Source organism: Sarcophilus harrisii, chromosome 5 (assembly GCF_902635505.1).
Source record: "Sarcophilus harrisii chromosome 5, mSarHar1.11, whole genome shotgun sequence".
In the NCBI taxonomy this organism is placed as follows: Eukaryota; Metazoa; Chordata; class Mammalia; order Dasyuromorphia; family Dasyuridae; genus Sarcophilus; species Sarcophilus harrisii.
In genome coordinates, this window is record NC_045430.1 from 216324645 (window position 1) to 216348153 (window position 23509).

A 23509-nucleotide genomic window follows, 5' to 3' on the forward strand; every position below is an offset into this window, starting at 1 on the left:
ATGGGGGAGAAACTACTTATTCACATAGGATTAAATACATGGAAAATAAAAACAACCTCCAAAGCTCTGTCTCTGCTTATGCTACTGCAGTAAGCACTTTCCTCAGGTCACTGCTGATGTTTAAATAAAATAATCGAAAGACTCTGCTGATCTCTTTTCATTCTATCTTTCCTTCATGAGACAGGCAGTTCTTCTTTTGGAATCTCATTAAATCACATGAACAGCTGCACCAAGTTGTTATGGCAACTAGAATTTTAAAAGTAAATTAATTTCGCTACAAGGTGTTATTAAGACCAGGTAAGGATGGCCTTGAATAATAATGGCTCTGTATTGTTGAGCTGGAATACTAGAGCTCTAATTTAGTTGAATAAGTGTTACTACTTGAAATGAACCGTCCTTGATTTATCACTCTGTGTCAACAATTCTTATAGGAAACCTCATCTATAAATTGTGTTGATTTTAGCATAAATTCTCATATTCAATTTTAATCCCCTATAAAATCTTAGAATAGAGGAATTATATTGCCCATCACTTCATTAGTTTCTAATGCACTTGAATAACAATGGCAATTATAATTTTATGATTCCCTAATTCTTTAAAATGAGTAGGACTACTTTCCTAAATTAAATAGCAATTTATCTGTAACAAAGACATAGGTTTACATGTTGTTTACATTTGAGTTCCACTACACAGAAAGCTATCCAGCAGATGTTGTGGATTCCAGCAGAAGATGCAACTGAAATGTTTGGCAAATATACAAATTGGACATTGCTTGCCCCAGATCTTTTACATAGGTCTCAGTGTCCCCCACCCCCCACCCCCAAGCCTGGAATGCTCTCCCTCTTTATTACAACCTCCCAGAGTACCTAGCTCCCTTCAAGGCTCAGCTTTAATAACATCTACAAGACACCATATCTAATAATCCCAGTTATCAGTCTATCTTCCTCATCACTAAACTTCTTTGGCTATAGCTTTCAAATAATTCGTACCTAATTTCCTTTGTGACCCCTGCACCTCCAACTAAATAGTCTGAAAGACATTGGATAATTGGAACTATTTTCATATACCCACCACTTCACATAATACCCAATATACATTTAACAAATATTTGTAAAATTGAACTAAATTAAGTTGAGATAATTTTTCAAGCATGGAAGGAAATAGTCATGGGATTCTTGTACATTTCCCTCTTTTTTATTGGTCATTTTCAACTCCTTACATGGCCAGAACTCAAATTTTCTAAGAACAAAAGTAAAGGGGTTGAAAAACACTTTTGGAAAAAGATTAGCAAGTAATTTTCTATAATTTGCCTAATTACAAAAATGAATATTACTAAATGGATAGAGGAATCTGAAAGCTACATCCTTTCTCAAGATGCTCAGTACCTATCCATAGCCATAGATCAAAGACCACTATGGATGTTTCTTTTTTAGCAAACAAAACCAAAAAGGGAAGCAGAAGCTTTTAGTGAAACAGAATAAAGGTATTATCAAAGAATCCAATGAAACAATGAGTATACATATCACCCATACCTAAATAGCTACCTCCCACACCACCAAGGGAAAAGTTAAGTCAAATCTGTGTCTCCAACACAGCCAATTTAAACTCATCATAATAGCGTTAGTTGTGCTGCCTAATTAGTTCCCCTTCACTCTCAGTGCAACCAGGGCCTGTTGGAAGGAAGCTTTCTTATTTTTAAATTGGACATTTTGGAAGTATGACTAAACAGAGTCAGGGCTGGGTAGGTACCCTCACACTGTGGAACCCATGCACACACTTCTGTGGGATATAATCTGGGGAACCAATCTCCGAATGGGGGAAGCTCTCCTTTGACCTCCAACCATTGTGGGAACATCAAGGTTTTATGGAGATATTCCTTTCACATATATTGTCTCATTTTATCTTCATCTCAATCCTGTAATTTAATCATCCCAGGCATTGTTATTCCCATTTTATACATGAGGAAGTGGAATCCCTTGGAGATTAAATGCCTTTCCCCAAACCACAAAGCTACTAAATATGAAGAGCAGGATGTTTGTCTTAATTCCATCTGGTACTGTAACTACTCTGCTATGTTGCCTCCAGACCATAACTCAGTCATGCCTTCTCATTACTACAGGCTGAGACTATACCCTTTAGGCATAGATTGGATCATCTCTAAAAGCTTTCCTTCCATGTTCCACCTATAAATCCTAATAGAGAATTTGCCCAAATGCACTGGAGGTTTCCCTCTAGGTCAAAGGTTCTTGAAATCTGAGGCTTCATGTGCTTTTTAAATAAATTTTGACCATTCTATTTCAATACCATTGTTTTTATTTTTATGCATTTTATTTTGCACATTTAAAAACGTTGTTCTGAGAAGGGGTCCATAGGTTTCACCAAATGGCCACATTTTGTGCAATATGATACTCCAAAAAAGGTGAGAAACTCCTGCCAAAGATCTTATAACATGAAGCATAGTAGATGGCTCAGTGCATAGATCACTGCACCAGAAGTCAAAAAGGCCCTGAGTTCAAATCCAGATTCAGATATTTTCTAGTTCTATGACTCTGGGCAAGTCACTTAATTTCCATTTGCCTAAGTCTCTTCATCAGTAAGATGAAGATAATAATAGCATCTACCTCCCAAGGTTGTTGTAAAGATCAAATAAGATAATATTTATAAAGCCCTAGGCCAGTGCCTAACATATAGTAAGCACTATATAAATGTTAAATATTATTATAAAATTCAAAGGAGAGCAGCTCAGGCTTTGGGCTGCCCATTTATTATCCTTTACTTTCTCTTTTCCTAAATCCATAATAGATTTCCTAGATGATACCTTTTATGCCATTTTTAGCAAGTTATTATTCTTAGTAATGCTATAGTCTTTTTCTTCTTCCATGTAGGGAAAATTAAGTGGAATCAATAAATATTTATGGAACACTTTCATATATGTAAAATACTATCCTAAACTGAGCAGCATACTAAGAAGCATAAAGATTTCAGAGACTATAACAAATTTTGGTTCATTACCTTTCATTATCTCTTTGTGGGACTGCTGTAATAGTCTCCCTGATCTCCTTGCCTTCAGGCTCTCCTTCCAATCCAGCCTCCGGCACAATGATTGTAGAGACTTACTGTTTATTGAATTGAATCCATCCTATCCTAGTTTACTAAAGGAGAATCTCAGTAATGTCATTCATCCATTCAAAAATATTCAGTGATTCCCATTGCCTATTGAATAGTTCACACTCTACTGTCTGAAATCAAAATGTTTCATAAAATAGTCCTAATCATTTTATTTGTTCTCCCCAAACTTAGCCTCCACTTACCTAAACTAAATTTATGTTACAGTCAAACAGAATTACTTGATTTATTCAAGTAGGCTCTATATTTTTCCATCTTAGAAATTTGTGCTTCTGTTGTTCCTTCTGCAAGGAATATTGTCCATTGATGTGCCCATCTTCCCTCTCATATCTCTCAGCCAAAAGTCTACCCACCTGAGGCCCTAACTCAACCCCACTATGAAGACTTCCTCTCCCACCTCCAACAGGTATTATCTCTTCCACCTTTGAAACCTCAGGTAATTTTTTTTAGTGCTTTTCAATCATTTGTCATACAAAGTTTGCAGAAATGAATTTTTATCTTTTCTCTTTGACTAATTTGTAAACTTTCTGAGGGTAGGATTTACTAACTGTGTGACTCTGAACAAGTTATTTAATCTACCTCAATTGTAAAATAGAGATAATGATAACATCTATTTCTCAGGGTTGTCAAAAGAATCAAATGAGATAATCATTGTAAAGTACCTGGTATCTATTAAATACTATAGAAATGTTAGTTATTATTATTACTACTACTAGTAGTACCCAATAAATGTTGAACCAAATCAAATGGATGTGAAAAGATATACAAAAATGTATTGTTGGGGCAGCTAGGTGGTTCAAATTTGAAGTCAGATGCTTAACACTTCCTAGCTATGTCACCCTAGGCAAGTCACTTAACCCCAATTGCCTCAGCCAAAACAAAACAAAACAAAACAAAAAAATTTATTGTTGAGTAAAGAACAGCTCAAATGAGTATAAAAGTCAGTAAGAGTTCCAGGAAGAAGCCCAGAGGAGGGAATGGTTATTTCAAAGGATTTTTTTCCTAGTCTTTTCAGCTAAATTTGATGCATTCAGTTCAATTAAATAAAAACAAAACACAACCACTAAGTTCATATTAAAAAACAATGATGCCTTTAACACAGTCAGTAATTTTCTGAGTTCTCGTTAGTCTTCTGAAAAGCAGATAAATCACATTACATCTTACATTTAACCTCAGGCTCGTCCCTTCTGTAGCCAGTCATTATCCCATAAATAGAAGTGTTATAAGACTCTTGCTAACCCTCCCTTTTGCTTTACCCATCAAAAGAACTTGTTACCATTACCACATCTTGCACTGTAATTCTTTTAAATCGCTGCTTAGAGGAGGCATTATATGGCCTGTAATGAGAAGTGTAAAATGCATTGTTCTTATTATTGCAATTTGAATAACAAATATGGTGCTGGCTCCAGTAAGAAACAACAAAACACCCCAGACAATAAAAATAATTGTTAACCCATTTTACTAGCAATCGGCAGCCAAATTATATTTTTATAGATTACAGTGCCAGGCTAGGTAAATGTGCTCACATGTTCCTTGTTAACAAGGTCACTAGTATAATTTGAATATTTTCAGCAGCTGTTGCTCTCACACCTAAAGAGGGAAACAGCTCCAGCTATGTAGGGCAAGCTAATGTGAATGCTAATAAGTCTAACAGGTTTGTTTTTTTTTTTTTTTTTAAATATAAGCAGGTAAAACCACTATTCATAAGGCCCCAACATTTCAGAAACCAAAGGAGAAAAGTGATCTGGGCTGAGGAATTCAACACTGCTAACATTGTTTGAATATTTGACATAGTTCTTGACCCATGCTTGGCAATATTTGAAAGCTATAAATAGAGGAACAGGGAGAAAGGAGTTTACCGAGAAAGCATATGATTCCATGGAAATGAATTGCACTTCTGGAAGGAAGAAATGAATTAGAATACATTAAAAACACGCTTTGTTCTCTCTCTTTAATAGAACTATTGTATAGAGGGCAAGCCAAGAGTAATGTCTTCTTCTATATGTCAGAGTTAAGTTAAAGTTCTAGCACTTTTACAACGATGTAAATAAAGCTACTAATTGAATCAAGCAGAGAACATTACAATTTAATGACAAAAGAGACAATCTGTGTCTATTAAAATATTACAAGGTCCTCTCTGCATCTTTTCTCTTTTTAATAGGGATGAGGCAAACTGTCTGTATCATCTGAAAATGTTAAGCTTCTTTGCCATTCAGTATTCTATGTGTTCAGTAGGTACATATATTTAGGGTAGTTGAGAAGATGGGATATTAATGTCAAAGAGCCAGGTTCCATTATGCAATAGGGAATAGGAAAAACAAAACAAAACATGTTTTTGACAGTGGAAACAGTAAATGTGAAAGGACCAGAATTGTCCAAAGGTCAATGTGCTTTCATTTAGGAGGATAAAAAGTTTCTTCAGCCACCATTTTTGGTTAAAAAAAAAAATTCCTTACCTAGCCGTCACTGTAATTGTAATTTTTGGAACTTTTTCCATGACTGAGATTTGAAAATTTTCCAACAGGTACATAGTTTAAATTGCTCATCACCCCTTCCCTCTTGGATAATTCATCTAAGCTAGGAGGAAGCTTATCTTAACTGTTACTCTCACAGATGAGTCTTGGGTCTCAGAGCAAAACTATATCTCTCTTCTCAGGATTCTAGGGGTAAGACTGAGCTATCAGGATGATCTCTAAAACCTGGGCTTGAGCCCTTATCACTGTTTCCTCCTTTGACAGAATTTGAAAATCAATTAGGTTAGCCTACCTTAAGGAGGTTTTAGAAAGGGGGTATTTACCAAAGTGGTTCACTTAGCACAGCTGGAAAAAACAACCCCCCCCCAAAAAAAAGGCTATGATACTTTCCCATAAGTACATACAAAGTCCAGTAGGTTCAAACTTCAAAAGAAGTACTCAAAGTTTCTGGCTAATAGGTTTTTTTTTTTTCTCCTATTTTTAGGAAAAGTTCTCCTTAAGCATAGTGTAAGTTTTTTGCTGGATTCCTTTCTACAGTCAACAATCAATATCCACGTTTTCCTTGGTTTCCCACATAGACATAGTCATCAGCTGATCTGGGATCCTGCTTGGACACTGATTGGAAAATTGCAAGTACAACACTGAATCCTTTATCACTTGCAAAGTCTTCTTCTGGTATAGGAAAAAAAAAAGTGTGATTACAGGGGACAAGAAGGAGATCTAATGAAGGCTTCTCCTTTCTATCCTGGCAGTTCCTCCTCAGGCGGGTTACAGGAACATCCTTCTTATTCTAAATTTCTTGAATACCTCTGATACTAAGCTGGTTTTTAGTCATTTTTCAATCTGGTCTGACTTTTTGTGATCCCATCTGAGATTTTCTTGGCAAAGATACTAGAGTGGTTTGCTATTATTTCCTTCTCCAGATCATTTTACAGGTAAGGAAACTGAGGCAAACGAGGTTACATAATTTGCCAGGGGACACACAGCCACTAAGTGCCAGAGGCTTGATTTGAACTCAGGAAGATGAGTCTTCCAGACTCCAAGCCCATCACTCTCTTCACTTCACCATCTACATGATCCATACTAAGTAAGCTAGCTTGAATAATTCAGTGTGACCAAGTTTCTTTGGTCTATCCAAACACAATTACTATGCTATATTATCTAAGTCCAAAGACTTTTCAGTTTAAAACTTGTGTTTAAAAGTAATTGTTTGGGTATCACAACTTTATTTATTATAATCCTTCCCTTCCTTCTAGATCCTATTCAAGCGTACCTACCTCGTCCTTCAAGACAGAAGAGCACCTCGTTGCCTCTGCCAATAGTGACATCTCTCTCCCTATTCTCCACCTTTTCATCTTTTGGGAGGAAGGGAAGTTAAAGACTTCTGGCTTGTGATTTCATCATTATAGTGAATTCTACAATTCCATGATTTAAAATCTTATAATCAGCAATTCAAATTCTAAGAAAGTTGACTTGGACACTGAGATGATGAAGTGACTTGTTCATTTTCATATAGCTAATACAGATGAGAGAAGAGATACAAACTTAAATTTTCTTGACTCCAGAGTTGTCTGTTCATATATTATATCATGTTGCCTTTCAAACATTTTCTCTCATATTAATTTGAACTTACCATAATGTTGTATTTTGTTATAGTTTTTGTTCATTTGTCTTATATCTTTTAATAGGTAAGTTCTTTGGATACATGTCTTATTTCACCTTTGATTTTTGTCAATCTTCTCTTAGAATATAACTACATAATTAGCAACAACTTACATTTATATAGTATTTTTAGCTTTTCCTCTCATAGAGCAGGCATTTAATCAATGTTTGCTTAGTATTTGCAAAGAACTGAATATTTATTATATTTGTAGGGACTTAATAAATGTTTACTAAGTTTTTCTAAATGGAATTCACCCATCTATTGAACAAAGATATGTTAAGGACCTACTATGTGTGAAGCACTATAATTCTTACTGAGAGAGATGGAAAAGTAATTAAGAAAGGCCCAGTCTTTAAGGATCTAAAATGTTTGCTTTTTTCAAGAAGAGAAAGTAAACAATGAATGAATTCAGCAGGAATGTTTCAACTTCTTCAACAACCACATTAAATTCCAGTCCATCAAAGACATTTTCATAGGTAAAATAAAACTAAGGTACAAGTAGTTCTTATTCCACCCTTACTTCCATTAGCAAATGTGAGAAAAATAAGGAAACAATAATAATTATTCTGCATCAGCTAAGGTTGTAACCCTTCGCATGTAACTACCTTGAAAACATATAACATATTTTTCATAGTATCTTATACAGAAATGACCAACTTTTATTTGCCCATTTTTTTCATTTCAGTGATTCTAGGATCCATGAAAGTTTGACATCTTTTCCTTCACCTTAGCTGAAGATCCTCATGAGTTGCTGTAATTTAACATTGCTGCCTTGGAGATAAATCTACCCTTTAGTGATAAACTGCTTCTCTGAATTTGATAAGTTGAATCCTCTCATAGTAGCTATATAATACATCACTACTCCCATATGCAAAGCCTTTCCACTTGGTAGGGTGTACCAGAGCTTATTTTCCTACTCCGTAGCCTTTAAGAATCCAGGATCACCCTTTGAACCCCAAGGATGTTTTTGATGAGAGAGGAGTTTAAGTGAGGAAAGCTGGTAGTCTTTGAAGTGAGTTATAACCAAATTGTTCTGACAGCATTATAAAGTATTTCCAGGGAAAATTTTTTTCTAATGATAAAATTAGAAAAAAAATAACCTAGTCTCATTGTCATCATTATTAATTACTAAGACATTAGGGGACCATTTGGTGAATTACATACTTCAGAGGAATGAATAGTCCCCTAGTAGATTGAAAAAGTTAACACAGCTCCCTGGGAATAAGTAGTTTATGTACAAGAAGGATCTGGCCAACAATTAAAAGTGATAATAATGATTATATATTAGGTAATGTAATTTCAGCTTCAAAAGTAGATTTCCCACAGGTATTTTAATTATAATCATAATTAAGTGAAATTTCACGTTAATTTTTAAAAAATCTTATTAGGAGTGACATTTTATTATGGTTTTTTTTTAATGTATCCTGTAGTTTTGGAGGCAAAATGGAGGGTTTTAGTGTTTTGATTTGTTTTGGTTTTGATTTGGGTTATTTGGGGGTCTGGGGGGTTGGTCACTTAGGGAAATGAATAAAATGAATGTGGAGTAATTGCCTGAAAATTTAATTTGATTTGATACATATTCAGAATCACACAGCAGAATAACGCAAGCAAGAGGTCTGAAGAATCGAAGCTTTCACTGTCCTTGTTGTTTTTCTGACTACCCCCAAAGTGTTTGACTCAGTAGAACCAATCAGAAAAAGATCTAATTCCATAGGATTCAGTAATTAATTGAATTTAGTGCTCACTGCCATCTCTAAACTCCAACAGACTCCAATAATCCAAGCATCTGTGATATAAGACATTGTAGTCAAGTGGAAAGAGGACACTAGAGAAGGAGTCAGAGGATCTGGTTTCTTATTCTGACTTTATTATTTCCTCTCTATAACCTAGGTGAAATAATGTAATTCCAACAGGGCCTTAGTCAATATATAAGGATTGGACTACGTGGCATTAAGATTTCTTCTCGTTGTAAAATCTATGACTTAGGAAGGCTTATAAAACTAGAAGAAAATATAATTGTTCGGAATCCCCAGAATAAAAACCCCCAGTTCATAATGCTTTTCATGGTGCTGTGTCTGAACTCCAATTTTAGTGATTATTAGACTATATTTTCTGATCTAACCCTTTTCATTGTCAAGATACGGGATTTCTTCATTTACATTAGATATTGCATTCTCCTGCCCTTTCCATTAAGTGTTTATGAACAACCACTATGAGCTATTAGGAAGGGTTCCATAAAAGTGGGAGTGCTAGATGAGCTTAGATAAGCTAGACTGATCTGTCTAATAATCTTTACTTTTATAAATGAGCTGTTAAATTCTCATCGAAACTTCAGTAATGAATTATGATGGCATATAGCCATCCAACTACCAAAACAAGATTTTACTTCATGGGGTGAGAAGTTGGAGAAAAGAAGTGAAAGGAAAGATACATCTGTAGACAAAACTATTTTGCTTTTTCCTAGTTACTTCACAAAATACCTCTTTTATCAGCATGGAAGATAGAATAGTTCTGATCCAAATAAAAGCAAGAAGATAATATTTTTACTGTTCTTTTTGATTACCACAATTACCTTAGTAAAGTAATTAAGATTTTGGGTACTCTGGTGGATATTTGATCTCAACTATTTGAGTATTCCTTTCAATAGAGCACATGGCAACTTATCTAAAACTATGATTTGTCCTTGTCCTTTGTCCTTGTCTTCCCATAAATCTTCCATAGGGACCTAGGCAACATGTTGTGGCTCTTTTTCTAACTCATTTAGCATTAAGTTATATGATAGAACATGTGAACTGTTCGCCTGGGATTCCCCACTCTTGGGACCTGTCAGATTCACTTCTTTTTCTAGGTCGAGATGAATCTTACTGATGTCACTTATGTCATTCCTTAAGCAGAAATGTTCATTGTTACTGGTTATTGTATTTACCATATGCCTTTCCATTGCTCTTTGAAAGAACTGCAACCTTAGTTTTTTGGATCATTATATAACTTGACATTTTTCAAGAACATCAGAAGATACATTATTGTTGTTTAAAAAATAAAAGATAAGCCTAAGATTTGGGGAGAAGCATGGTGTCTCTAAAAGTCAAATCTAGCCTGTAATACTTCTCCAGTTCAGTTGTGGGCTAAATTCACTTCCAATTTGTAGTTTCTATCCATATAAGATATATGTACTGATAGATGAACTCTTTGGATTGTCCATCCTTTTGCCTGAACAAAAGACATTTTTCATCTACCTTTGGGGTTTCTTTGTCCTTTTTGAATAGTCTTGAGTGATTGTGGATCTGATTTTGAAAGTTCTGGGATACTCTGGGCCTTAATGAATTCAACATCATTATCTACAAACAAGAGTATCTGAATGACCTCCTTATCTGTAAAAAGGAATCAATTTCCTCAAAGTGAGATAAGTGAAATGCCTACAAAGGTAGGAAATATATTCTGAAAATTTTTGACTTAAAGCAAACATGTTTTAAAAGATTGCTTTTTCAAAAAATCTATTGAATTCAATAATAAAATGAAATCCTTACTCCCCTTTGTACAATTCACTACACTAGATGCTAAGGATCCCCAAACAAAAATGAAACAGCCTTTCCCCTCAACCAGTTTATATTCCAGTGGGGAAAGGGGAGAGGGAAGTGTAAAACATGAAAAAATTAAGTACAATAAGCTATAATGTAAATATATACAAATATGATATAAATACAAATATAATACAAAGATAATAAAATTCAAATACAGTTTGCTGATAATAAGATAGTTAGAAATGAGGGCAAAGAAGAGGTCAACATAGTATTTGGGGAATATTTGAGATGATACAGATTATTTATTACTGGGAATGCTTGGGTAAAGCTACAGTGAAACCTCAGCTGAAACGAGCTAGGGGGAAACATGAATTAAAGAGTTAAGGGAGTGTGTTCTAGGCATGGAGACTAATAACAAAAACTACTCTTTATATACTTCTTAAAGATTTCCAAAGTGCTCTACAATTATTGCTTCCTTTTATCCTTATAAATGAGAAATGAGTGCTATCATTACCCCGAGTTCACTTGTGAGGAAAACAAGGCAAACCAACATTAAGTGACTAGAGTAGGATCGCTAAACCAGTATCTGAGACTAGTTTTGAACTTATATGTGCTGAACTCCTTAGGGTCAGTTCATTACATCATTTAGCTCTTTCCACCTGCGGGAAAGGCATAAACATAGGGAGATGCTATATTGAGAAGGAGAAATGCTAATGGTCCCATTTGATTAGAAAATAGGTTTCTTGAAAGGTGAATAATGTAGAAATTAAAATGATTATATTTTCTGTTTCTTTTAACTCTCCTACTCTAGTGTCCTTCTAAAAATGACCTCAAACAAAACAGGACTAAACTTTGTATGGTGAGTATCTTGCACCCACGGGTTAGTAGTCCTGACATCCATGACTCATCTCTGCCTGGCGAGAGGTCATATAAACAGACCATGTTGAATTCAAGAGAGTGTTAGATTCAGAATCAAGAAGATTTCTGTTCTTAGCCACATGGCCATGGGCAAGTCATTTAAACACATGACTCAGTTTTCTCATTTGCAAAATGAGGATAATAAAAAGTGCCTTATGATGATTAAAATAATATTTTCGATTAGACTGTAAAATGTCTTTGAAAGCAGAGTCTTTTGTGTTTTGTTTTGTTGTTTTTACCTCCCCCTTATTTTTACTCCCCAGTGCTTAGTATAGAATCTGACAAATAGTAAGCACTTGATAAATGCTTGCTGGATGAAAATGTCAACAGCTTCATGACAGGCAGATAATGACAATAGAACATTATATGTTTTTGTGATTAGCACCATTTTACTGACGAGGAAGCCAAGGCTAAGGAGTTGTGTTTTTCTATTACATGAAACTATGTCATAGTAATACTATGATATGAAACCATATCTTTTTGTCTTCAAACCCATTGACTACCTCTTGAAAAATTATTAGGTGATAAAATTCTACAGTGTTTCTTAAAAGGAAAATAAGAGATCTTCAGATAAATCCCTAAATTTTCTGAGACTATTTTAATAGAAAGCAACTCAAACAGTTTCCTGCTTCTAGTGATACAGTGGGAAGGGAGGGAATCACTGAACTGACAATTTCTTAGAGATTATGTTTAAGTTTCATAGGATATATGTGAGTGAAGTGGGAGGAAGGAAGAATAAAATCACTCCTTACTCCAGAGATCGGTTTCCTGAACTAGCAACACATTTGTTCTTCCAGACAGTAGGGTCTGGAAGAAGTAGAGTATGGGTAACAAAAGCTTCCAGTATGTTCTGTCAACATTTCTGATGGGGAAATAACACCCACAAAATAGATCAGAGATATCATTAACACAGGAACCATTCATTTCTGCTTTGACTATGGTGATCTTACACAGGTTCTTACCCCACTATTAGGACAGAGATATGTAACAATTAAAGTGAGTGGACCTGAATCCCTGTAGAAGGCATATTAGAGCAGGGTTAATAAACTTAAAATCACAAGGTGATGCAGGAAACAAATGTAAAAATAAATATAAACTTAGATGGTCTCTATTTCCAATATCAGCAAGAGCATACTATAAATAACAACTAATCACCAAGTATTTAAGTTTCTACTATGTGCCAGGCCCTGTGCTAAGTACTAAGAATAGAAAGACAAAAGTGGCTTACTACCAACCCTCCAGAGCTTCCATTTCAACAGGGCAAACAACACAGCCTCATGGTCCTTGAGAGGCAATGTCATACACTGGAAAGAGTAAGATTTCATGTCAGAGGATCTGGATTCAAATCCAATAATGATTTGTTATTAGTTATATGACTGGAGTCAAGTCATTTGAGTCCTCTGAGCCCCAATTTCTTTGTCTGTAAAAGAGGAGGTTAGACTAAATGGGCTTTGATGTCCCATGATTCATGATCTTATGTACCTACATAAATATAAGGATACAAACATGAAGTAACCTTGAATAGAAAGCTCCTAAAGGGATGAAGGGGGTCAAAAGGAAAGTCTTTCTGTAGAATGTGGGGTTTAAATTGAATGTTGAAGGAATTCAAGGAAGGAGAGGTGAGATGGAAGAGCACTCCAGGAATGTAGGATAGGAAGTGAAAAGGCCTGGAGATAGGAGAGTCTACTTAGTACGTGAGGAGCAGCAAGCAGGCCATTAGTCTCATTGTGAAGTACCTGGAAGAGAATTAAAATGCATAAAATGTTTAGAGTTAGGCAGGGAACTTACTATGAAAAACTTTAAATACCATATATAAGTATTCATATTTGATACCAGAGGTAATGAGAAAGAGTATGGAAATCAGAAGTTCTGATTTTAAAATGTATTAAATGTTGCAATATTAGGGGAAAAGCAAAAAGGAGCAGAAATATGGACACTTTTGGAGGGAGGAAGCTGGATCTGTGATTTCAATGTGGCAAGCTACCCATTCAGCACCAATTTGGGACTGCCTTGGGCAATGAAACATTAAACAATTTGCTTATGGTCCCATAGAGAGTATGGCAGATACAGGACTTGAACCCAAATCTTCCTGACAATAGAAAAAACTCCCTCTCCCATGTATTTCACTGATATTGATTCAGGGAGAATCCAAAGCATTGAGTAATCCAAAATTACTTAGCACTAAACTGCAGTTAAAATCTTGAATTCTCAAGACAATAACTAGTTCTTTTCTCTAGCCATTTCTTAACCTCCTCCTAAATTCACACCAAAGTCAAATATTTCAGGACCTAAGTGGGGTTGTGAAGAGGAAGAGTCCAGTAATCACAAATCAAGGAATCTCTTTATACATGATTAAGATGAGAATCTAAGGGGCAGCAAGAAGAGCCACTGCTTAGAGGCCAATGATACTTTTGTTCTTATTGTAGGTGAAATGCTTGCCCGCTGGAGAAAGATGGGAGTTTGGCAACTTCGTTATGTTTGATGAAAGGCACCCAATGAATGTAAAATATTATTATATTTTATTACTCACTAAAATACTTTGTGGCAAAGGAAGATTCCTATCTTCTGTGCTGGCTATATAGTCTCTTATTTTGAATAACGTGTGTCAGCCAAGGAGACATATGCCTTAACAGCTTCTAATTATTTCCACCGTTTGCTTACTTATTTGCATTAAACATGACTATAGTCTTTTGCATATTCATCCAAAATCCACATTCCCTTATCCTTTGGAGATCCTTTCTTCAATCACCACTGCCAGGTCCATGGGGATTTTTGTTCAAACAATGAACCCTTCTGCAAAGCCTCCCTGGAAGCTCTGGGCTCCCTGTTCTGAGTTTCTGCTGATCTTTCTTGGCAGCAGAAAAGTTTCGATTGCTCCATGCCCTGACTTGTTTTCTTATGCTTGTGGGTCAGGTTTAACCCAGCTCAACGAGGACTCCCCAGGTGCTTGGCAGGTCTGTGCTGAACAAACTCCCTCCAGTGGCAATGAAGTCATCCTCAGGTGCTTTAGCAAGAATATTGTTAATTTCAGAAAGTGCCCAACACAGGGGGATGACTGTGTTTATGTCTTATCAGGTAGAGGGAGTACATGCTATCATTGGAGAGAACAAAGGCACGTTTTTAAGCTGGCTTTTTTGTACTTTACAGATGAAATTCAAGAAAAAAGTTTTTTTTTTTACTTTTTTAAGCCACATTTCCCAGTTGGGGCTTTCTTCATAGTGCTTCCCCACTAAGCATGAAATGATCTGGGTTTTGAGGGGAAAGCTCTGGCTTGTAAGCCATTTTGTGAAATACTATAAACAACCCAAAGTACTATGTAAAAAATGCTTGTTGAAACCCATTGGCTAGAACAACTATCATAATAAAAAATGCTGAAATATCAATAATAATAGCTAGCATTTAAAATTTATAAAGCATTTTACATATGTTATGGCATTTGATCTTCGTGACAATCTTGAAGCATATGCAATAATTATTTCCCCATTTTATAAATGAGGAAACTGACGTACAGACAGCATAAGTGCCTTGCCCAAGATTAAAAAAAAAAAAAAAAAACACTCAGTTCTCAACTCAATCTAGTACTCTATTCACTATAATACCTAGCTATTTAGAAAATGTTGTAGAATACAATATCAAACCCCAACTCTAGAGACTTTATATTACTTCTAGGATAAAATACAAGCTCCTCTATTTGACACTGAAACTCTTTCACAATAGGACCATAATATTTTTCTTCTGGATTTATTTCTCCATAGTTCTCCTCATATTCTGGACATTTCAGCCTGACTCACCACCTTGCCAAGTCAATATTAATGTATAATCTCCCATCTTTATGTCTTTGAATTGTTCACTTCCATGTCTGATGTGCCTCACACCCCTCATTTCTACCTCTGGCAACCCTTAACCCCTTTCCATGCTCAGTTCCAGGGGTACTTCTTATACAAGACATTTCCTAAATTCTTCCATCCCCAAAGAATAGCACGCCCCCCAAAATAATACTTTGTTGATATTTACACATCTGTATACATCTTGTCTCTCCTCAGTACAACATAAACTCCTTAAGAGTAAGTGTTGTTCTACTTATGTTTTTGTTTCTCCACAACCTAGCATAGTTTCTGACCCATGGTAAGCCTTTCATAAATGCTTGTCAAATTGAAGCGGGATGAAGAAGAAACAAAAATCGATGGTATGTTTTGGTTCTTTGGAGTTGTTATTGAGTCTTTTCATTTGTATCCAACTTTTTGTGACTCCATTTTAGGTTTTCTTGGCAAAAATACTAGAACAGCTTGCCATTTCCTTCCCCATCTCATTTTATAGATGAGGGATCTAAGGTAAACAAGATTAAGTAACTTCCCTGGGGTCATACAACTACTGAATGTCTGAGGCCACATTTAAACTCATGAAGATGAGTCTTCTTGATTTCAAACCCAGTACTTTACCCATTGTACTACCAAGTGACTGTTCTTTGGAGTACTGTGGGTTTTTTGCACTTGGTAATTTTTTTTTTTTTTAACAAACCCTAAAGGAAATGTAAGCAAGTGGCTAGAACAAGAAGGAAGCAGTGATTAGAAAGATATTCTAAGGGAACTAGCCAAATGATATTTTCCATCTCTGGCACATTTCTTCCTGAGTCAGAAAACTTTTGAATAGGACTTCACCAGACAAGTACATTGAATGATCACCTTTAGTGAAGGACCTCTAAAACAATTGTTGTCACCACTTCCTTGGTGATTGTGATTGTGATGAAGATGTTGATGATAATGATGATGAAGATGATGATACATTTTCTTTCTTCTTTCTCTGATTTCCTATTATCATATTCATTTTTCTCTCAATGGTATGGTAATGGAACCAGTCATGAAGTAGAATAAAAAGACTTTAAGCCTAATCCAGATTCTCTCACTAATTATATTATCACATTGTCACTAGTTATTTTATCTTGAATTATTTAACTTCTCTGGTTTTCAGTTTCTCAAACTACAAAATGAGGAGTTTAGACTAAACAATCTGAGTTTTCTTGTAATTGAAAACGTCTGTGATTGATTTAATTCCTTTTCTTTCCTTTTTTCCCCCATCTTACTTGTTGATGCCTTAGGCCTACCAATGACACCAAAAGGACCAATTAACATTGCTTTGCTAGGTCCTGTTCCATGTATTTTGACTTTGTGTATAGAAACATTGGGCCATTAACATAGAGCAAGCAGAACTTGGATCTGCTTCTGTACCCAAACATCTGACCCAAACAGATTGTGTGTGATCCAGAGCAATTCACATAAACCCTCAGTGTTCTAGGCAGCTCTCTTCAGACTATAACTTACAAAGATGGTACTCACCTGCATTGGTGTGAGAGTTTCCTCATATAGGAGTTCCATGCATCAATGAAATCAGAAGACCAGTCCTCACTTCTATATATACCATTTCCTAATTATTCCACATTCATTTCTGGACTGTTTTAAGACCTGGTCAGATAATGCCATTGGATGGAACATGTTTTCTTAATCTCCTCGTTTGATAGTGGATTTTTTTCTGTGTTCGTTTTAGAATGATAGACTTAAGGTAAACCTTATATATCCATTTTATCTATATTAAAATAGCAGCTTAAAATGGAAAGATCTACTTGGAATCACCAAAAGCTTAGCTTTTGTGATCAATTGAGAAAGCAGGGCATTCCTATAACTGGAATGTAAAGGGTTCAAGAGCTGTTATTTTATAACTTCCTTCTTTCCTGAAGAGAGACCAATAACTCACTTCCAACTTTATAACATCATAAATTATCACCCTCCTTGCTTTGAAAGATAAATATCATAACTTGACTCAGCTATCATGTATTCTGTCACTCCATAAATACTGAAAGTAGATGAAAACACATAATTTGTTAGCAAAATAGAAGCCTGAGTTGTACAAGAGCCGATTCTCCCACCTGAGAGACCCGTGAAAGTAGGAGGGACTTGAGAATTTCTTTAGCTGTTTTTTTTTTTTTTTTTTTTTTTTTATTTCAGCCCCTTTCCTTCAGACCTAAAGCATACTCCCCTAAGGTAATGAAAACCTGATTTACATGAGACCTGTCAAATTACAGATGCCGGGAGAGCTTAAATTATTTTTCCCAAGGTTACCTAGGTAGTAAATAGCAGAGCCAGGATCCAAAACCTGGATTCTTTTGACACCAAATTCAGTGTTATTTCCACTCTATTGACTCTAAAAGGGAATAAGGAAGGATAAGTAAAATCTACAGAGACTAAGCTAAGTCCTTTGTAACCACTTCTACTGTCAAACCTTTCACCAGAGCCACTAAAATACAGCTGAAAAGTTATAGAGAAGTCCATTTTCTCCCCTTTGTATCTCTAGCATTTAGTGCAATGCCTCATACATAGTAAATGATTATTATGTATTTCTAGAGGCAACTAGGTTGCCCAAAGGATCGAGTGCTGACAGAGTCAGAAAGACCCAAGTTCAAATTTTGCCAAAGAAATTGTGCTACTGAGAACATCATTTTCCTTAGCCTCCCTCAACAGTACATCATAATGCACATCATAATAAAAGATAACTCACAGGATTATTGTGAAGATCAAAACAGATAAAATTGATAAAGCACTTAGCACAGTACCTGAAACATGATAGTTTTTTCTCTCCCATCCTTTCATTTTACATTTTATTCTTCCTTGAACTAGTCTAAGACAGGATGGGTCACATGTTCTAGATAAAATCTCAGATTTTGCATGCTCACACATAACTAAAATTGGACTCTTTCTGTTTTGGTTGTCTGCTATGGGATTTAGTCAGGAAATAAAAGATTAAAGACTCCACTTGTTATTATCTGTGAAAATAGACAAATTTAATATTTTTGTGATTCAATTAGCTCATCAATGAAATAGACATAATAACATTTGTACTACTTACCTCACATGGTTTTTGCAAGGAAAGTCCCTTGGGAAACCATAGAGAACTATACAAATGTGAGTTACTATTATCTTTACTATTAAAGGCTTTGAGCCTTCATTGAAACAGTTGTGACTACATGCCATGAAACAAGGTATTCAAAGTAGATGCATTTGAATACCGGGGGCACAGCCAAGATGGCCGAATGAAGCCAGGAAGCTGCTGGAGCTCTCCCAGTTTCCCTTGAAAACTACATGAAACTAAGCCTCTGAACAAAGTCTGACAGAATGAAATCACTCTCCAGCTCAAGACAGATTAGAAGGATTTCAAGAAAGGTCAGTCTCACTGGGATGAAATTGTGCAGCCCAGCTCAGTCACTTTCTGGAAAAGCCAGTGAAAGGGTCTTAACCATGGCATATCAGCCACTGAGAACCTCAGTCCTGACTCAGTAGCTAAGCAGACCAGTGGGGCAGCCTCTAGTGCCAGTTCAGAAGGCAAATCCTGGAAAACTAGGCTGTTTCCTGGAAAAAGAAGCTAAATATATATGCCCTCTGCTGTGTGAACACAAACACACCAAAGGGGCCCCTGTGCTCACAGCCAAGGCTCAGAGTTGCACAGGAAGCTTAGGACAGTCTCTTTTTTACTCCAGGAGCAGAGCTCAACCACAAAAGTCACAAAAGATGAAATACAAAAAGAGAAGGAAAGAAAATGAGCAAGAAAGAGTCACAGCCTGGAAAAAAAAGTCAATTCCTTTAAAAATACAATTGGCCAAATGAAAAAAAAAAAAGACTCTTAGAAAAAACATCACCTTGAAAAGAAGAATTAATCAAAAGGAAAAAGAGATAAAAAAGATAACTGAAGAAAATCACACAAAGTGGATGTATTTATTTTTTAAAAAAGAAAAAATATTCTGAATGTGCCAAGGGGATAAGGTCTGGGCACATCTACTAACAATTCTTTTCAAAATTCTTCTTTGATTTCCAATACTATTTATTTTTATTCCTCACATTCCCAAGGACTTTACATAGGTAAAACTAATTTAAAAAGAGCACCTAAGGCAGTAGTCCTTAATCTTTTTGGTAGCTCAAAGATCTCTTCTTTGAATGAGGTTGTTTTTCCTAAAGTTCAAGGTGTTGTTTTCTTCAGTAAAACATTTTTTCTTGGATTATTTCATGCATTATTGTGTCATAGCTCTTTTTTTGGTCATAGCTTTCAGGTGGTCCAATTATTCTCATATTTTCTCTTCTTGATCTGTTCTCTAGATCTATAGTTTTTTTTTCTTTCTTTTTTCTTTTTCTTTCTTTCTTTGCTGAGGCAGTTGGGGTTAAGTGACTTGCCCAGGGTCACACAGCTAGAAAGTGTTAAGTGTTTGAAATCAGATTTAAACTCAGGTCCTGACTTCAAGGCTGGTGCTATCTATATTTCTTTTATAAGATGTTTCATATTCTGTTCTATTTTTTCATTCTTTACATTCTGTTTCGTTATTTTTTTGTCTCTTATCTTTATTTTTATCTCTTTGACTGACTCCATGCCCAATTTAATTTCTTAAGTTATTTTCATCTTTTAAGTTTCTATATTCCCTTTTCTAGTTGATTAACTTTTTTCTCTTGAATGGTTTTTAGTTTTTAGCTTTTATCTTTTAGTTTTTTCCTCAGTGTCTGTCATTTGATTTTTAAATTCTTTTTTGAGTTCTTCTATAAATTCTCTCTGGGCACAGAGCCATTTAATGTTACTCTTTGGGGTAGAAGGAACATTTTTACTTCAGTGTCCTTCTTTAAAGATGATCTCCATTCTTCCCAAATCCCACAGTAAGTTTGTATGGTTGGGATCGTTCTTCTTTGCCAATTCACTTTTTTTAATGAGAAGTGTTAGTAGAAACCCCTCTAATTGTAGGGTGGGGAGATGGTGCCTCAGCTCTCCACTCTGACCAGGAACTCCAAATCAAGTACTCCCTGTTCCTCCAAGTGCCTATAACCAGCAGTATCCCTGCTCCACTGCCTCTGCACTCACTGGGTGCTGGTTCTTTCTCACCTCTGGCCATGTCTCAGCAGCACAACTGGGCCTGGCATTCCTAATCAGCTGAGATTCCCTCAGTCTGCCTGGATTTAGACCCCAACTCCACATGCAATCCTGCAGGTGAGAGTTCCTGTGGTTCCTGATGAGGCTCCAGTCACACCTAGGTAGGCCCAGGCTCCCTACTTGACATTTCTGTGGAGTTAACTTTGAGATGTTTATACTTTCTATGGGTTAATCCCTGGCTCAGGGTCTTTCTTCAGATGTTCTCAATTATATCAGGAGGACTCCTATTCTGCCTCAATTCTTCTTGATTTTTCACCAGTCTATATTTGCCCTAAGGTGCAAATTTGTTCTGTTTGTGGGGGACATCTGGAGAGCTTGAAATTTACTGACCTACTTTGCCAGTTTTTCAGAATCCTCCCTCACTTTCTATACAATATATTATCTTGGGGACATTTTTAGAGCACTAAGAGGTTATGATTTAGAGGACCTCAACCCAGCTCTTCTGGATTCTAAAGCCAGTTTCTATCTCCCTGAACCAAATGCTGGGGACACAAAGACAAAATGAAAAGTCAAGAGAAGGTGGAGGAAAAATGGAAGATGTTAGAAAGGAGAAATGACTTTGATTGCCTTCCCATTACTTTTACCACCACCTCACATCCTACAGATGAATGTCATTAGATAACTTCTGCCTTGTTCCTGTCTACTCCTGTATATCTTTATTTCTCACAATCGTTCTTGTCTCATGAAGTTACCCCTTCATCTTGATGGATCCTATTGTCCAGAACTAGCCTCTTTTCATTCCTGGTTCAGAAAAAGATAGCAGATAAACAAGCCTCAGGATCAGCAGGAGGACACCCTTACAGTAGTCTATTACCTGCCTACCTTTTCTACTTGGTAAAAAGACCTGCAGAGAGCACTTATATCTTGAAAGAATTTTTGTCCTATAACAGCTATACTTCTGACACCATACAAAGAAAACTACAGCACTCTTGCATATCCTACATCCTTTCTATTATCAGAAGTTCTTAAGGTGAGGTTAAGGGAAGAGAATAAAGAGACATAATACAGATTTTTTATTACTTGTTTTTCATTTTGCTTACAGAATATTTGTAGTTGCATATTAAATGCAAAGGTAATGTTTACCCTGGGGGCTTGCATTAAGTTTAAGTGAAACAGAATATAATTAAAATATAAAATGTACTTAACTAGAGTAAGGTTACATTTCAGAAGTAGGATGTTGGGAACCTCTCCTGCTTTTATATTCTTGAGTTTTCAATTGATATTAAAGAGAAAGTTTTCAGAAGGAATTTTTAAATAGAAAATGAGAGAACTTTGTTGTTGTTTTTAATGTGGTGGTGGTGGGTGGTGATGGTGGTGGTGGTGGCAGCTGTGGTTTTCTGAGTCAAGGGTAAAGTATAGGAAAAGAGACAGAAACCACTCAGGAAAAGGAAATTAGTGGATTGTCTAGATGACAGTCCCCACAAAACAAAGGGAAGTATGGAAAATAAAGAGAGATGGGGAAGTAGAGAAAATGATAGTTAAGAATAGAGAGGAAAAAATGCATTCTAGCAGGAGTAGAGGATAAGTTCTGAAAAGAGTTTTTAAAAAAGGTTTTTTTAAAAGCTCCTCTTGTATTTGAAAATTTTGAGCAGCTAATAAATGGGTGAGAATAGTTCTGTTTTCCTCAAAAATCACGCCAGTGATAGAGTACAGCATGTTTTCTCTCCATCACCAGTTTGCATGAGTTGCTTAGAGCTGTAAATGTACCCAAACAATCTTGTATGAGGTTTTTGTCTCCGTTGGACATCATGTGATTTTTTTTTTCCCGGAATACATTTTTCCTTTACAGAAAGTAACTATTTCATTCTCAAAGCTCTTGTTTAACTACTTATGATAAGAAGAATTTTTATTTCTCTGTTTTGTATTCTGCCACTATCTTTGGCATAGGCTGCACATAGAGTGACAAATGGTCTCTGCAAATGCAGTGTGATAAGCTAACAGAACCCTAAATCTCAAGCTCTCTTTGAATGTCTGCATCTCCCCTGAAACTTTTTCAATGCCTAAATCTAACAAAGAATTCTGTTGAACCCTAAATATGTTTCATCAATTTGTGGTCATAATATAGACAGTCATTAAAGACACCTGCCACCATGGAGTCCTCCTCAAGATTCAAGGGTTGAGTCTAAATGGACCATCAACTAAAGAGATTACTACAGACCTCTGACCCTTATCTTAGTTTGAGGGCATACTTTATCAACTGGATTGAATCACAGTTCTCTTTCTATAGCAGAAGGCATTATGGGATTTGAATATTTCTGCCTTTTCCAGAGAATGTGACTCTATTAGCAGTTCCCAAAGATAAGACATTAAAATTAAGCTTAACCTTATGATCCTGTGATCTTAAGAACCTTAATCTTGGGAAACAATATGTTATAATAGTTACAAAGGTGGCCTGGGAGTTAGAAAGACCTGATTTCAACTCTGCTTCTTACATATAACAGTTGCATGATGGTGTTCTAATAATTTAATTTCTCAGGGACCAAGGCAATTGTCTAGGAATGTGGTATAGCTTCATTCTAGATCCGAAGAAGTGGAGGGACTTTCTATGCCATAAATTTCCCAAACTGATGAAATTCCAGGTCTAAAAGGAAAATAAAGAGTCACCCTAAGAATAAATAGTGGGTTTATTTCAGAGTTTTTAACTCTTTTGTGTCATGGCAGTTGGCATATGTTGAAGGCTACAGATCTAGGTTTTTAAATATTTGAAGGAAATCTTTATTTCCTTTAGAGGCTAGTGAAAATAAAAATGTATTTTTTTCCCATTTAAATTATTACTCTGAAATCTCTCCATGGAGTCCCAAGACAAGCTAAAAATTCCTAATTTATGTGGTTTACTTCCTAATGGCAGGCTT

General features: G+C 35.8%; 1 long non-coding RNA gene across 1 annotated transcript; it reads left to right on the top strand.

Moving 5' to 3' along the window:
• Positions 1 to 212: 212 nt before the first annotated feature.
• LOC116419270 lies at positions 213 to 6459 on the top strand. The gene is made up of 3 exons (XR_004229528.1): positions 213 to 297; positions 3464 to 3562; positions 6085 to 6459. It is a non-coding gene; the product is annotated as an uncharacterized LOC116419270 (long non-coding RNA).
• The last annotated feature ends 17050 nt before the right edge of the window (positions 6460 to 23509 follow it).